The sequence below is a fragment of the Azolla caroliniana genome, unplaced genomic scaffold (genome assembly GCF_043228905.1).
Source record: "Azolla caroliniana isolate FFs.n. ecotype wild unplaced genomic scaffold, voAzoCaro1.0.p SCAF_6, whole genome shotgun sequence".
Lineage (NCBI taxonomy): Eukaryota > Viridiplantae > Streptophyta > Polypodiopsida > Salviniales > Salviniaceae > Azolla > Azolla caroliniana.
The window spans coordinates 12,226,200-12,243,832 of NW_028230441.1; positions in this window are offsets into that span (position 1 = coordinate 12,226,200).

Consider the following 17,633-nt stretch of genomic DNA (forward strand, 5'->3'; position numbering starts at 1 on the left):
TGCAATCGAAACAGGCAGTGTTCGGATTGCCCAAATTTAGTGGCCGAAATGCACAAATTTGTGAAGCCTGCCAGCTTGGAAAGCAACACCGACTTCCCTTCCCCAACGAGCATATCGGAGCCGGAACAAGCTCGATTTGATACACTCCCATGTGTGGGGGCTGACACAAAACGGTTAGTCTTGGTGGGAGTCGATACTTCGTTTCCTTCATCGACGACTACACGTGGCACACGTGGATCTACCTCATTGAGAGGAAAAGCGAAGTCTTTGACTATTTCCGGGACCTCAAAGGGTTCGTGGAAACGGAAACAAGAAGAAAGATCAAGTGCCTGCTGTCAGATGGCGGAAAAGAATACTTTTCCGGTCAATTCAACATTTATCTACAACAGATCGGAATTCGGCGCAAATTCAGTTGTAGATACACGCTGGAGCAAAAAGGCGTGGCCGAGGGGAAAAATCGGTCAGTTGTGGAAGCGGCACGGGCAATGCTGGAAGAGAAGAGCTTGCCCAAGTTCTACTGGGCCGAGGCGGTAAGGACCGCAGTATACATCCAAAACCGAATCGGAGACAAAGTGTCGGCGCATGAGCAATATTGTGGAACAAAGCCGAACTTGCGACACTTTTGAGTTTTCGGTTGCATTGCGTATGTGCATGTACCGAAGGAGAAAAGGAGGAAGTTGGACGCGAAAGCAAAGAAGCGTATCTTGGTCGGCTATTCGGACGAGCAGAAGGGCTATAAGTGCTATAACCCACGCACCAAACAAGCGCGCGTGAGCCGTGACGTTGTCTTTGATGAGTCCGCGCCCTGGTACTTGCCCCCGACTCCTGACCTCACCTCCAATCCGAGTTCTGACGATGTGGTCAGCGAGGCCGAGATGTCTCCGAATGCGCCTGAAATCGGGACCTGCGAAGAGAGTTCGATTTTGTTTTGGTTAAGTGGACCAAATCAACGACTGAGTCGGTACGACCAGTTCGATGAAGAGCCGGCGAGTAGTGGAGACTCGGTCGTGCATTCCCCGCGCAGGAAGCCGAGGAGACGGCTTACGCGCAAAGAGAAAGGGAAGAAGAAGGTGTCGGATTCCAGCATGGATAGGCATGAGTCAGACCGACGCGAGCCCGACTCCGAGGGCAGCGGCGACGGGTTTTCAAGAGCGAAGTCCGCGTCGGCCAAGAAGACCTCGACATCGGCTAATGACTGATTACGCTAATTTACCCGCCAGAAGAACCCAGTTGTGCGGTTCAGATACAACGAGTACATGGCGCATCATTATGCGTACATGACCCGTGTAGTAGAAGTGCGTGAGCCGGAGAGCTACGCAGAAGCGGCTAAGGACGCGAATTGGCGCGCCGCGATGAAGGAAGAGATGCACGCATTGGCGGAAAACGAGACCTGGGACTTGGTTGAGGCACCTAAGGCTATGAAGCTGATCGGATGTAGGTGGGTGTACATACTCAAGTACAACACTGACGGCTCGGTTAGTAGTGAAAGGCTACGCGCAGAAACACGGCATCGACTACGATGAGACGTTTGCGCCAGTTGCAAAGATGACGACCGTCCATGTTTTGCCACGGTAGCCGCGGCCAAGGGCTGGCATTTACATCAGATGGATGTAAAGAATGTGTTCCTGCAAGGTGAGCATGAGGAACATGTGTACATGGTACAGCCCCCCGGATTCCACTCTGGTACGAACACGTCGACAGTGTGTCGATTGAAGAAGTCCATTTACGGACTAAAGCAAGCCCCGCGTGCCTGGAAGGCGATGATCACACATCGACTGCGTCGGGATGGGCTTTGCAACGTCAAAATCAGACTCTTCCCTGTTCATCCGGAAAAGTCGACTCGGGCCGGTCAGTATTTTACTCTATGTTTATGACTTGGTTATCACCAGCGCAGACCTAGGTGAAATCAACCGCGTGAAGCTCCAACTTGTGGCATCATTCAACATGAAGGATCTGGGAGACCTTCATTACTTCCTCGGGATCGAAGTGATCCGCACCCCCGAAGGCATATTGATCAGCCAACGACATTACGCGCTGAATATGCTCTTAAAATTCGGGATGGCCAATTGTAAGTCCGTCTCGATTCCTCTAGATAGAGCCGTCAAGCTTCGCCCCAATTCCGGCAAGGTGTGCAACCCGACGAGGTTCCAACAGATTGTCAGAAGCCTTATCTACTTGACAATCACCCGACCCGATCTCAGTTATCCAATCGGGGTGATCAGTCAGTTCATGGCGCGACCTACCGAGGAGCACCTTCAGTGTGCGCAACGCGTACTGTGGTATGTAAGCGGCACTAAGGACCGGGAACTGCTATATCGGACCAGTACAACCCTACAGTTGGTTGGCTACACCGATGTTGATTGGGCTGGCAACGTCGCTGATCATCGATCCACGTCCGGATACGCGTTCTCTCTCGGGAGTGTCGCGATAGTGTGGAGCAGTAAGAAGCAGCCGACAGTCACACTGTCGAGCACCGAAGCTGAGTACCGAGGAGCGGCTATCATGACATGCGAAGCCATATGGTTGAAGCGGCTACTCTAGGACCTGCACGAGGAGGTGTCCGATCCAACAACGATATACTGCAACAACCTCAGCAGCATCCAACTCGCAAAGAACCCCGTTTTCCACGCACGGACCAAGCACATTGAGGTGCACTACCATTTTGTCCGTGAGCGTCTCCTTTTTGGTGAAGTCGAACTTCGGTATGTTCCAACGGATCCGCAAACTACCGACATCTTCATCAAACCCGTTGGACTGGACAAGTTGCGGCAATTCTCGGGTACGCTTGGGTTGCGTCACCTCGACGTGCCGAACTTGAGGGGGAGAGATGTCCCGGATGACCGCGACGCCGAGTCGGATGACGAATTCGATTTCGGATCGGCTGAAGAAGCCGAGGGCAGATCCGTGGAAGAGCCCAAAAGCGAACATAAGGGGAGCAGCCGAAAGAAAGAGCCGGAGCCAACCAAGCATGGGGGAGATGACGCCATCAAGGGCAAGAAGACCGAAGACGAGTTGGAGACAGCCAACTCGGACGAGAGTGAAAACCGATCGGAGGTAGCCAAGTCAGTTCGTATATTTGATTCGGATACACTGAATCAACCAAGGGCCAAGCGGAAAAGAAGGCAACAGGAGAAGCGCCAATACCGCGACAACAAGAGAGCTGTGAAGGGCCGTGGGAGCCGAAAACCCAACCAGAAGGGTCGAAGCGTGTGGAGTCGAACAGGCCGAGGAGCGCGAGCGAGGCGTGGAGCCAGGAGGAACCGGAGCGGTGATCCGGAAGATCCTGAAGAGCCTCAAGTTGAGCTTGAGGAGGAGTGTTGAGAGACAAGCTCAACATCGGTCGGATCGGCTGAGCAAGCCGGGGACCGGATCGGTTGGGACCGATCAGTTAAGCCGGACCGGTGCGTAGGAAGGCCCTATCGGTGCGTAAACCGAAAGGCCGTTAGAGAAATATTCCTCGTAAAGGAATAATTTTGGGAGTGAGTGTCGAGGCTCATTTATGAGCAGTCAAGTACTGTCAGTACTTGTGTCAGCCCGATTGTCAGGGCTTGTATTAAAGGTACTCACTAAGCACGGTGTATTTACAGACAGTTAGTATTTTTTAGTTGAGTTTCGTGTGTGTTCTCTCTCTGTCTCTCCCGCGTACTGTGTATACTCAAGCTCTCCATTAAACCTGCGTATTTTTTGTGTGTTTGGTTTTCTATTGCTTCCGCACATAATCTTTTTCAACAACGCACACGGGAGAGATAGAGAGAGCAGAACTTCAAGGCTATATTCAAAAACGATAAAAACACTCTGTACTTTACAACTGTGCTCAGTAGCACTATTTGTACAAGTCCTCGTGGGACTGACAGAAGTACCGCATACTTCAATGCTCACACGAGCATCTGACACTTACTACGAGACTATAACTGCCTAGTAGTCTAAACTAATACTAGGCTTCCGGTTACCGATTGGATCCGGCTAACCAGCTCCCCAGCTCACCGGCTCTGTTGCTTGCCGGCTCGGTTGCTCACCGGCTTACCAATCCGTCTCGCTCACCGGCTCAGGCTTATCCAGCCGATCCGGCTCCAGTTGAACTTGCCGCTTAACAGCAGCCATGGAAGCCGGCAAGGAAATATTATGGATGAAGGACTTCATCGGAGAGCTAGAGATTAGACAAGAGGAATACCAGCTCTATTGCGACAGTCAAAGTGCCATCCACCTTACGAAGAACGCGGCGTATCATTCCAGGACAAAGCACATCCAACGGAGATACCACTGGATCCGGGAGCAAGTTGAACATCGAGAGTTCGAGCTGACGAAGATCCACGCGGAGGAGAATGGGTCAGATATGCTGACCAAAGTGCTGACATCCGACAAGCTAGATGCATGCAGGAAGAGGATCGGATTGACGAGGCATCCCATGCCGGAGTGAAGGGGGGGGAGTTTGTTAGGATCTCGGTTCCTCCGGATTGGATGATGAACGCCCGGTGAGAACTGGATGATGAACGCCCGGTGAGAACCGGATGATGAGTACCTAGTAAGGAAGACCCGGTGAGAACCGGATGACGCAGGCTCGGTGAGAATATCTCACCGGATGAAGGGACATATATGGAGATATGTTTTTGAGAGCCCAATGGGGCTATATCTATAAATAGTCCTAATGTCATATTAGTATAAATATGACCTAGGGCAAACAGTGTTGTAGATAATTGTGTTGTCATTTTTTTTGTATAGAGTTATTGGTGTAACTGTTGTACAGAGCATAGCAGAGAAAGAGAGAGAGAGAGAGAGAGAGAGAGAGAGATACAGAGTGATTCTCTGTTGTAACCGCTGCTAGGCAAAGAGTGTGAGCACGAGGTCGTTGCCTCTGTGCCCCTTGTTGTATTCTTTGACATAGTGATAGTTTGGAGTCTGTGGGCTCCCATGGTTTTTCCCATTCAGGGTTTTCCATGTTAACATACTGTGTACCCTCTCTCATATTGTTTGTGTGTACATGTATTCACCTCCATTCCCATTCTCGGTGTTCGATTCGAAACGACACGATCTGAGACTTAGTTGTGGCCGAGTAACTTTCCGCATATTTCGCGTCACCTGTGACTTCGCCGCACAAACCACAACTACCCCGGCAACGGTCCTCAATCTCTAACTGATTTGATAAAGTTCACGACTACCCTATCACACTACACAACACATAGGATAGATGCATGTCCATATAAAGTGGCCTGATGATGAATCCATCCTCCGATGTGTGAAAAGAGTTTGTCTTGTAGTATGCCATCTTCGTACCTAGAAATATTTTGGGGTTGATCCATGTGATCTTTTTTCTCCAAGGTAATAATATCAATTTAAATCACTCTATTCTTTTCTACTTTAGTCATGTTTAGATAGGGGCAGTCCAAGCTATATTGGAATGGGGGTAGTGCATTTATGCTTCTACCATATGACTTGAACCATTGTTGTAGTTTAGCATACCAACAATGAATGTTTCCATTTTCAAACCAGTTGTTTTGATAATATAAGTGTCAACCTTGGGTACCTTAGTTTACGAAGCTCCCAAAGACATTGGATACATATCACTGATTGGAACAATGCCTAAGTGATTACAGGGGTTGCTCCCAATCTCTACTTGGATTATATCATGGGGCATTGATGCTTTGCTCCTTGTCATGTGGGCAATCATTAACACTAAAGGTGTCTCTAAATCTTTCCAATGATTTGCCATGTCCATAAAGAAGAGTTGTTGCGACAAGTGTATCAAATAACCATATCTTATGGAACTGCAAATGTGCACATTGTCTTTCGAGAGCACCAAGCGTCACATATCAATAAGAAAGTCAGGCACAAGTAGCCTCCCGTAAACAGAACCCTAGCCCTATAAATATTACTCTTAGGTATGTATAGGAGCATGTGTATTCCACCTTTTAGCATACAAAATAGTTTAAAGGAATTTAGATGTCTTTGTACTCCATCCAGAGAGTTAGAATATCATCAACATATAGTAATATTTGTATAGCTTTACCCACTAGACATACTCCAAAATCCCCAAAACTATTTATGTAATGTGATATCTCATCTATATAGAGACTGAATAGGGTGGGTGATAGTGGCATCTTTGCTTCACTCCGATTGTGCTAGCCACCACCTCTTACAAACTCTTGGAAGACCGCAATTTTCATGACACGGATTAATAGAGTGCATAGATTCCCCATTGCATATCTATAGGGACACCAAGGGCTTCTAGCCGCTACATAAGTTGATGTCCTCAAGTGGGAAATGCCTAGGAGGAATAAAGTTAAACTAAGAATATTAAAAAGGTTGAATGATTGATCGAGGATGTGATAAGAAAGACATGCCATGTTTTGGAATTAAATATAACAAAAAGGCTTAGCTCAATTGGTAAATGCTTGTCCTATAAGTAGGCGGTTACGGGTTTGAGTTCAACTTGGGCTATAGCGGGTGAATGAATGCTAAAGGTGGATATTATCATGTGCCAAAGGGAAAAGTAGAGCATGCAAGTGAAAAAAAAGTGTGGCGTGTGCTAAAAAAAAGCAAGAATTTTACTCGTGAAAGAGCCGCTTGAAACCTATAAAAGGGTGAAGAGAGCTCATTGTTTAAAGGGGAAGTTGGAGACAAGGCAAAAATTTCATACAAAGAGAGCTAGGGTTGCAAATCAAGAGGGCGTGCAAGATCGAGGACGACAAAAGACGACGTGGCCTTCATTTGTTGAGACATCACATTGAACTCGAGGTATGGATCCCCCTAAAACTCTACATGTGTTCTTATCCTCTTTGTTTACCCTTATCTTCTCCCTATCCTTCGTTTATCTCTTGTTCACTCCATGTCACAAAGCCGATAATCTTCTCGTTGTACTTACACACCCTCATAAACTTATTATTGCTTAAAATTTTTTAATATAATATATATTTCTCTTGTTTATTTACTTTTGCAAATCCTTGCTTGAGTATCTGGTATGAATTGTGTCGAAATTTTTGGTTGGAAATCCCATGCTTGGGACACAAAGTTGCGTGAATTTTGTAGAAATCGGTGTATAGTGGACCATTGATCCATCTTACCAGGGAACTCATCACATTTCTACAAAGGTTTCGTCACGAGGATCACGACAAATATTTCAAATGCTAATTCTGATGTCCAAGCGTGAAGAAATGTCTTATCGTAAAAAATTTAGGTGGCGATAGTCAAATCCACCACGTTGGCCGAAGTCGACATCCCGACTACTAGACGACGCCCAAGGATAGATTGAAATGATTAAAGATTACCTCGTTTATTTTAATTATCTTTCATGTCTCTCCCTCACGAGAGCACAAATACAAATATATAAAGAACTTATCTAGGTATTTTTATTTACCTTTCGTGCCCCCATGAGGATACCAAAACTAAATGAAGGGCAAGAAAGATAATTAAACAATAATTTGTGCCCCCATGAGGACATTAGAGCAAATGTGGGCCCCTTTGTCACAACCTCGAGGCAAAAATCTCTTCATTCATAACTCTTTTATGAAGATTGCTTGCCCATGCCACAATATTAAACCTATCTCCATGATCGGAAAGCAAGTTTAATTGAGACTTTAATTCAAGATTGTGTTGATGTTTCTCCCCCCTCCTTTGTAATTGTAGGTTTAATTCAACCAAAGCCTTTGCAATTTGGAAATTGATTCTTCATCATATCCGTCAAATCCATCTCTATTCTTAGGTAAGTTTCCACCCAACTTTTTCCCAATATATTTCTATGGTCAAGTGTAGAGGTTTTAAATAATATTGAAGAATATCAAACATTATCATTTTGTGAGTTTTGGGGTAAGAAAGATGTTTGACTTAAACTTGAGTCCATCTCACTGTTCTACCTCTTATGCACTTGAGAATGGAAATACAAATGCTTTGCATGATTCTTGGGTCTCACTTGATGATAATAATTATAGTATTAGTGATTCAAATAATTCAGATGCCCACACAAGTGATAGTACCAGCGATAATGAGTCAATGGATAATGATAACCTCAATATAATGAATATTGATCTCATGAAATATTCAGACTCGAAATTATTTATGCCTAGAAGAGTTATTTTACATTTAATAAGACTTGATATGGCAAGGGAAGACCGCAATAGAAAACTGATACTATGGCCAAAAAGGTCATAGAAAGAGCGATTGTTGGAAGAAGTGCGCCGATTCGGATAGAGTTGGATCAAGCCGATGTGATGCAGATAGGCGTCATCGATCCCACTTTTGCCATATCAAGTCTTATTATATAATGAAGCACAAGGCAAATCAAATAGGAGTACATACCATGAAACTGAAAAAGATCTGGTATGTTGATTCTAGAGCTTCAAATCATATGATGAACCATGTCGAATGGTTCTCAAGCTTGGAAAAACCGGAATAACCGGGAGTTGTCGAGACCGGCGACAACATCGTGCACCCAAACAAACACATGGGTGATGTACCGCTCAGCCATGTCGGACAAATGGGGGGTGATGCGGAACATGCTTCATGTCCCAACAATTGCAAAGAACTTAGTATTTGTCAAACAAATTGTCGATCAGGGCATGCAGGTCCGATTTAATCACCACATCTGCTTCATTGAGGACGAGGGCCGGTTGATAGCACGAGGGCATAGAGATGAGTGGATGTTTATCCTCGAAACAAATGATGTTGGCGCTGCAATGTTCACAAAAGGACAAAAGGTCGAATCCAACATCGACTTGTGGCACAAGCAAATCAGCCACATTAATTATCAGAAGCTTCAAGAAATGTAGTCAAAACAAGTGGTTTCATGACTGGCAAGTTTAGTGGCTGGACGGCCCGGATATGCGAAGTTTATCAACTTGGGAAGTAGCATAGGCTTCCATTCCGCAATGAAAAGAATGAATCGGCTTGACTTAATCCACACGGATGTATGGGGACTGGCAAGTTGTTGCTCAATGTTACAACCCGAGGATAAACAGGTGTATGTCCTCCGGAATATTCCTCATCAACATCTCGGCCCTGTAGAAGAGCAAGGGCGGGGGTCGATATTTCGTCTCCTTCATCGATGACTTCAGCCGGCACACTTGGGTGTACCTCATTGAGAAGAAGGGCGAAGTCTTCTCCTGTTTCCAAGACATGAAAAGTCTAGTGGAAAAGGGAAACAGAGAGGAAATTCAAGTGCTTGCGGTCGAATGGTGGAAAATAATACTTTTCCGACCAATTTACAAGTTATCTGCAACAAAAGGGAATCTGAAGGGATTTCTCTTGCAGATACACGTCGGAGCAAAACAACATTGTAGAGAGAGAGAACCGGACACTAGTAGAAGCAGGCAGGGGAATGTTGGAGGAGAAAAGCATACCTAGAAGTCATTGGGCCAAAGCAATCTAGACAGTTGTATACATACAAAATCGGATTTCTGCCTCTGGAGCAAAGGTGTCCCCACATGAACTGTACTTTGGGTGGAAGTAAATTTTGGCACACCTCATGTATTCGATAGTATCGCACACATACACGTGTCGAATGAGAGATAATAGTGTTGTTGGTTTTAGGGCTAGGGTAAAGGATGATAGGATAAAGATGGAAACGGTGGGTTTGAGGATTAGCATTACGAGATTGATGATGACATTGTGGGGTGGGGGGTGGTGCCTAGAATGGCTCCACCCCTTTGCAACGGGGTTCAACATAAGGGAGAGAGGGAGAGAGAGAGAGGTGTCACAAGAGAGAGATAATCAAGAGAGAACTTCCTTATGTTTCATTCATTCCCTATAAGGGGGTTAAGTAGATACAAAAGGGGTGCAAGGCCCCTTGTCCATTCACACTAATCACTCACTCACATATTTTCGTATCTGTCCACATGCACACACGTGTGCATGTGTTCACATATGTATCTACTCACACTCACAATTACACTTGTGCACATTTACACATACACAACAATAACATTAACTCTTTCACCCTCACACATCACACTTATAAATCTCCTATACATCCCATACAGTAACAAGAAGTTGGATGCCAAGGCCAAGAAGTGTATCTTGGTTGGATACTTGCACGAGCACAAGGGGTACAAGTGCTACAAACCCCAGACAAAGAAAGTGTGGGTGAGCCGTGATGTCATATTTGACAAATCAACGTCTTGGTACTCCCTTCCACCTTCGACCCCTGAAACCTCCGAACCGAATTCTGAAGACGAGGCTAGCCTCATGGTTGAGGAAGAAATCGGCTCTCAAGAGGAGAGTTTGATCCCATTTCGGCTGAATGGGCCGTTTGAGGGCTGAGCCAAAACGGCCAATTGGATGAAGGATTGGCTAGTAGTGGAGACTCCATTGTACAGTTCTCATGCCAGAAGCTGAGGAGACGGTTTACACGCAAAGAAAAGGGGAAGATGAAGATGCCCGAATACGGCATAGATGGCACACATTGGACCATACTAAATCTGACGCGGCCATGAGTGAAGATGGACCTCCGGAAATGAGGTCGGAGTCGGCCAAGAGGGCCATAAAATCGGCTAGCTAGAAGTTGCGTTGATCCATCCGCCAAAAGAACCTCGTAAACCGGTATGTGTACAATGAGTATATGGCACACCACTATGCATGCATGGGAAAGGTGGCAATAGTGCGTGAGCCAGAGAGCTACGTAGAGGCGGCGAAGGATGCCAATTAGCGAAAGGCCATGGAGGAAGAGATGTGCGCACGAGCGCAGAATTAGACATGGAACCTGGTTGATGCCCCCAAGGGTGTGAAGCTGATTGGATGCCGGTGGGTATACAAGGTCAACTACAATGCTGACAGCTCCATCAATCGATACAAGGGCCGATTGGTGGTCAAGGGCTATGCACAACAACATGGCATCGATTATGATGAGACGTTCACACCGGTTGCAAAGATAACAACCATTTGTGTCTTGTTGGCAGTAATGATGGCGAAGGGATGACATCCACACCAGATGGAAGTCAAAAATGCGTTCCTACAAGAAAATCTTGAGGAACAAGTGTATATGGTGCAACCTCCCAGATTTCAGTCCGGATTGAACACGTCGGTCGTTTACTGATTGAAGAATTCACTTTATGGACTAAAGAAAGCCCCATGTGCCTGGAATCTGAAGATCACGCAATGGTTGTGTCAGATGGGATTTGCTCCGTCGAAGTCGACTCGTCATTGTTCATCCGGTAGGGTCGGAATGGGTTGCTATGTACTTTGTTTTACGTTGATGACTTAGTCATTGCTGGCACCGACCTTGAAGAAATCAGCCGAGTAAAGTCCCAATTTGCGGCATCGTTTGAGATGAAGGATCTGGGGGACCTTCATTACTTCCTCGGGATCGAAGTGATCCGCACCTCGGAAGGCATATTGATCAACCAACATCATTGTGTGTTGAGTATGCTCTTCAAGTTTAGTATGACGAACTGCAAATCTGTCTTAACTCCTCGCCAAAGGTTTCAAACAAGAACATGGAATTGACTACGACGAGATCTTCTCTCTGATGGTAAAGATGACCACCCTTCGGCTCCTCGGGTTTGTGATCACAAAAGACCTAGAGATGGAGAAATTCGACGTCAAAACATCCTTCCCACACGGAGATCTCAACAAAGAAATTTACATGTCTCAACCAGTAGGCTTCACGATGACGGGGGAGCAAGGTCACTTCATTTGCAAGCTAAAGAAGAGCCTATATGGCCTCAAGCAAGCGTCGAGAATGTGGTATTAGAAGTTCGATACCTACATCTGGCAACTCAGCTATAATCGGTCCAACTCCGACCCATGCATGTATATTCGGCAATTGGCCGACAAGTCCCGAATCTACCTGATCCTATATGTCAACGATATGTTGATTGTAGGAAGCAATCAAGTAGAAAATCGGAAGACTAAAGCAAAGCCTTCATATACATAAAGGAGGGGACCCAATGGACCCAAATACATATAGGACCATTATGATAGGTCATACGCTCACTAAATTAGATGGTGCAGTAATGGAAGCAGAGCTCAATGATTATATGGAAAATTTAAGTCGTGTAGCACTTGAGCAAGTTGGCTTGAGATGAACCTTCTCCACTATTGACCATATCTTCACACTTCGATGCTTAATTGACCAGACAAAGGCTCACAAGAAGAAACTATATTGTTGCTTTGTGGACTTCCGCAAAACCTTTGACACAGTTCCTAGGAAGCGGTTGTTTGATAGGCTTAAAATCTTGGAGATACCAAATGAGATGATTTGGGCCATCTATGCTCTATATGAGCAAGTCTGTAGGGGCGTAAGATGCCTAGGTGGTCTATCTGATTGCTTCACTAGCACCATTGGTGTAAAACAGGGTTGCCCCAATCATCGACTCTTTTTGGGATCTACATTGATGAGATCACTGATTTTATTGCTCGTAAGGGAGGCAACAGAGTAGCCATTGGGGGTACGCTAGTTAGTCTCTTACTCTACACAAATGACATAGTTTTGCTCTCGGAGACTGAACACGACCTACAAAAGCACCTTAATGCCCTAGATGACTTTTGCACACAACGAGGACTGGTAGTGAATCTAGAGAAAATTAAAGTCCTTATCTTTCATACATCATCTCGAGTTAGGAGTAAATGTCACCTAATCCTCTCTCATAAACCAGTTGAGGTGGTTGGATCACATGTATATCTAGTAGTTGGATTACTTTTAGTGCTTGTTCAGGTAAATTCTTGATGACCCAAGCAACCAAAGATAGGCTAAAGAGAGGGTAGGCATACTTAGAGAGACAATGCCATCGGATATACTTTCAAGAGCCACGAACTAAGGGATAGCTCTTTGACTCATTAGGGACCCCTTCCCTCATGTATGCATCAGTAGTATGGGCTCCTGGTCTAGCATCTTTCATGTGGACACAATTAGAGAGACCTTTGGTGACGATGTTATCATGTCAACTTCGAAGCAAATCGACAAGCTTAACTTGAGGTCGGATCGTGGTGTTGGTGTCTGTGGCAATCAGTTCTTCTACCCTGCTCGTTCTGGCGTTGCTCCACCTTGCTCGCCCTCCTCGTACAATCCGGTCATGTTTGTCGTGACCCTTCTGGTTCTGCGCACCTCGACCTCCTCAGACGGCTTGTCTGCTCAACAGGCCCATTTTAGCTTCTTCCTTGTTATGACTCCGATGCTTGTCAATCCATCGGTTCCTCCGTGTCGGTGTCGACTTCTGCTACCTTCTCGTTCGATTGGCCTTTAGTTGATCCGGCTTCTCCGAATCTTGAACCAAATCGGTTTCCTCCGATTCGTTCCACCTCTTGTCCGAATCAGTCGCTCCCGATTCATTCCAGCTCTTGTCTGAGTCGGTGTTCTCCAAATCGACTTCCGTTTTTAGGCCCTTCACCACATCAGACCACATCCGCCTTCTTTCGGTCAGCTCTGTCCTTCTTGACTCTGTTGCCGCTGCCGTTTGCTCCGACTTGTTCAGATGTGCCGACTCCTTCAGTCGGCTCGGCTTTCTTTTTCTATTTATCTCCCCCTTTGGTTCTTTCTTCCTCTCCAGCTCCTTGTCCGGTGCCATCCATTCTCATTCCTATTCTCCCCCTCAAGTGCGGCACATCGAGATGTTGCAGGCCGAGCATCTCCGAAAAATGTTGCAACTTGTCTGACCCGAGCGGCTTGGTGAAGATGTCGGCAACTTGCCGATCCGTGTGAACATACCGAAGTTCAACTTCACTGCTCAGGATCCGCTCACGAACAAAGTGATAATGCACTTCTATGTGCTTTGTTCGAGCATGGAACACTGGGTTCTTGGCGAGTTGTATGTTGCTCATGTTGTCACAGTGGTTCAGGATCAGGGTAGGCACCTCGATCCGGAGGTCATGCAATAGTCATTGAAGCCAGATGGCTTCACATGTGGTAATGGTACCCCGATACTCAGCCTCAGTGCTCGACAGAGCCACTGTTGGTTGTTTTTGGCTGTTCCATGCAACAACCACGCTACCAAGAGAAAACATGTACTCGGAGGTGGATCGGCGATCTGATGCATCACCAACCCAGTTGGCATCTATGTATCCGACTAGCTCTTCGATTATACCATGCCAGTATAACAATCCCCCGTCCTTCGTGCTGCTCACATACTGCAATATTCGATGCGCGCACTAAAGGTGCTCCACAGTTGGCTTTTGCATGAATTGGCTGATCACACCGACCGGATAACTGATGTTGGGTCGGGTTATTGTCAAGTATAGTAGGCTTCCGACTATCTGTCGAAACCGTTCCTCATCGCAGGCCGGTCCGGAGTTGGGACGGAGCTTTTGGTTCCGGTCCAGGGGTGTGGAGATCGATCGGCATTATGTCATGCCGAACTTGTACAGCATATTCAACACATCATGGTGTTGTGAGAGCAATATGCCATCGGGGGTTTGGATCACCTCAATCCCAAGAAAATAATGAAGGTCCCCCAGGTCCTTCATTTCAAATGCATCCAACAGCTGGAACTTCACTCGGCCGATTTCAACGAGTCCGGGTCCGGTGATGACTAAATCATCTACATAAAGCAAAATGCAAACCGGACCATCTGGACCTTGGCGGATGAACAATGATGAGTGGGATTTAGAGGTCACAAACGCCATCTTATGCAACCAGTGTGTGATCTGCGCATTCCAAGCTCGGGGGGCTTGTTTTAGACCGTAAAGCGACTTCTTAAGTTGGCAGACTACCGATTTGTTCATCTCCGATTGGAAACCCAGGGGTTGGATCATATAGACCCATTCTTCAAGATCACCTTGAAGAAATGCATTCTTCACGTCCATTTGGTGAAGATGCCACCACCTTGCCGCAACAACTGCCAGTACCACACGAACTGTTGTCATCTTCGCTACCGGAGCGAAGGTCTCGTCGTAGTCGATTCTGTGGGTATGTGCGTATCCTTTCGCCACTAACTAGGCCTTGTACCGGTTAACCAAACCGTCGGCATTGTACTTTACCTTGTACATCCATTTGCAACCGATTGGGTTATAGTGTCGGGGACGGTCAACGAGGTCCCATGTGTCGTTGGCATTGAGTGCCCGCATTTCTTCTTCCATAGCGGCACGCCAATTTGCGTCCTTTGCCGCTTCTGCGTAGCTCTCTAGCTCACGCACTTCCGCCACTTTGGTCATGTACACATAGTGATGCACCATGTACTCATTGTACCCGTACCGCGTAACGGGTTTCTTTTGGCAGGAAGACCGACGTAACTTGCCATCACTCGGTTTGGGGCCCTTCTTGGCCGGTTTGAACTTTGTTCTTGAAGATCCGCCTCCATTCTTTCCGGAGTCGGATTCGCTCCGATCCAACTCAACGTTGCCGGTTTCGTATTCCGATATTTTCTGCTTCCCTTTCTCTTTGCGCGTGAACCGTCTCCTCGGTTCCTTGCGCAAGGAGAGCACTGTAGAGTCTCCACCACTCACCGGTTCTTCATCCGACTAGTCATCCCGACTCAGCCGCTCATTTGGCCCACTTAGCCAGAATGAGATCAGACTCTCTTCTAGAGTGCCGAAGTCTTCATCTTCTACCTGGACCTCCTCGGGCTCACTAGCCTCATCCTCTGAAATCGGGTCTTCGTCGGGAATTGGAATCGGTAAGGAGTACCATAATGTCGTCTCATCAAACTCGACATCTCGGCTTACTCGGACCTGCTTAGTCTGGGGGTTATAGCACTTATACCCCTTTTGCTCATGCGAGTAATCGACTAGGATGCACTTCTCCGACTTCGGATCTAGTTTCTTCCGCTTCTCATCCGGTATATGCACATATGTTATGCTACCAAATATTCGAGGGTGCCTCAAATTCGGTTTCCGCTCGAAATACAGCTCATGTGTTGATACCTCGTCTCCGTATGGAATGTGTGAATATGTGTATGTATGTATGTGTTATATGTGTATATAGGTATTGTATTGCATGTATATATATAGGTATGTGTGTATGTATGTACATATTGTATTGTAGTTTATGTATAGAATGTGTGTATATGTGTATGTATGTATGTGTTATATATTTATATAGGTATTGTATGGATTGTATTGCATGTGTACATAGGTATATGTGTACATATTGTGTTTTATTAATTGCATGTATTGTATATATTATATGCATAGATTGACACATGTGTGATATTCGAAATATTCGAGAATACCAAATGCCCACAAGAATATTATAAAACCATTCATTTTACAAAATAAATATATACAATATTAACTTATTCTTTTTTTTATTTAGATAAATTTAATTCACTAAAAAAAGAACAATCATTCATTAATAGATTATAAACATATGATTAGTATTAACTCTCCTTTATAGTGTCAAATAAAAAATGGGGAAGTTTATGAACCTTTATTTTAATTAATTAATTTTAAGAAAAACGAATATTTGTATATTTATTATAGAAATATGATTAGTGTGAAGTCCAATTTTTAGTGTCAAAATAAAAATATCCATAATTTTTGAGAGCATAAAATGTGAGGAATTAATGAACCTTTATTTTATTTTATTTATTTATTAAAAATAAAATGAACTTTTATATTTATTATAAAAATTTGTTAGTGTCAAGTGCCTATTTTAATGTCCCTTTCTTTTATCCTAGTAAACTAAAAAAGGAGGGAGTTCTTGGACTCTTTATTTATTTATTTATTTTGGGTTAAACGAATAGTTGACCATACATTCGTATGCGTATTCGTTTGCATTTGAATGGGAAACCCCACGAATGTGAATATGTCAATCTTATGGATGGCATGTGTGATGTGTGTTATATTTGTGTGTGTGTATGTATGTTCCACACAACATATATATGTGGGTAAAAGCATGGGAATGAAAACACTATTATAGCTTTAGCTATTAAAATGGCCATATTTGTTTAGCTAATTTTTCGTGGGCAAATCATAAGGATCATTTACAAAAACAAATTGCTTTATTACTTAAATACATGTAATTTATTATGGTGAATAGGTAATTTATGGGAATACTCAAAATTTTAAACTTTGGTTTCTTATATCGTGGAACCTAGGGAACATTTCCCTCATCTAAACTCGACTTGAATGTTAGCAAAGTCTTGTTAATCTTGAGTTTGAGTTCGAAATCCAAATAGATGGAGTACTCTAAGCACAAACACAAACGAAGCTCCGCAACAACACAAAAACTCTGATATCGACATTGCACCTTTATAGCACCAACACACCACCATTTTGATCCTCATCCAGGCATGCATCAATTACACATTACATGCATTCAATTTTTATTTTTTTCCCCTGTCTAATAACTATCTTGCTTGTTCATCAAGGATGTCGTGAAAATTGGGGTGTAGCGGCAGGTGTGTTTCTAATTGTCAAAAAATATTATTAGTGTTAATTTCATACATATTTCAGATTAGGGTTTTTGATTTCTTTTAGCGGTTGATTTCTTATTAGGGTTTTTTATTTCAGATTACGGTTGAAATTTTCTGGTTTAGGGTTGAAATTTTGCATCAATACACATTTTTTATTACAATGGTTATCTATCTACAAATTTCCCCCAAACTTGATTAGGATTTTGATGCATGTGCTTGATTTTTTATTTTTTATTCTTCCCTACTAATTATGATTCTAAATACACCTGTCCCAGTAGAGCAGAGGTAACACGTATTGATTTTTTATTTCAGGTGGCTTGTTCCTCCATATCCTAGGGTTCTGAACTTTGCCAAGTTTTG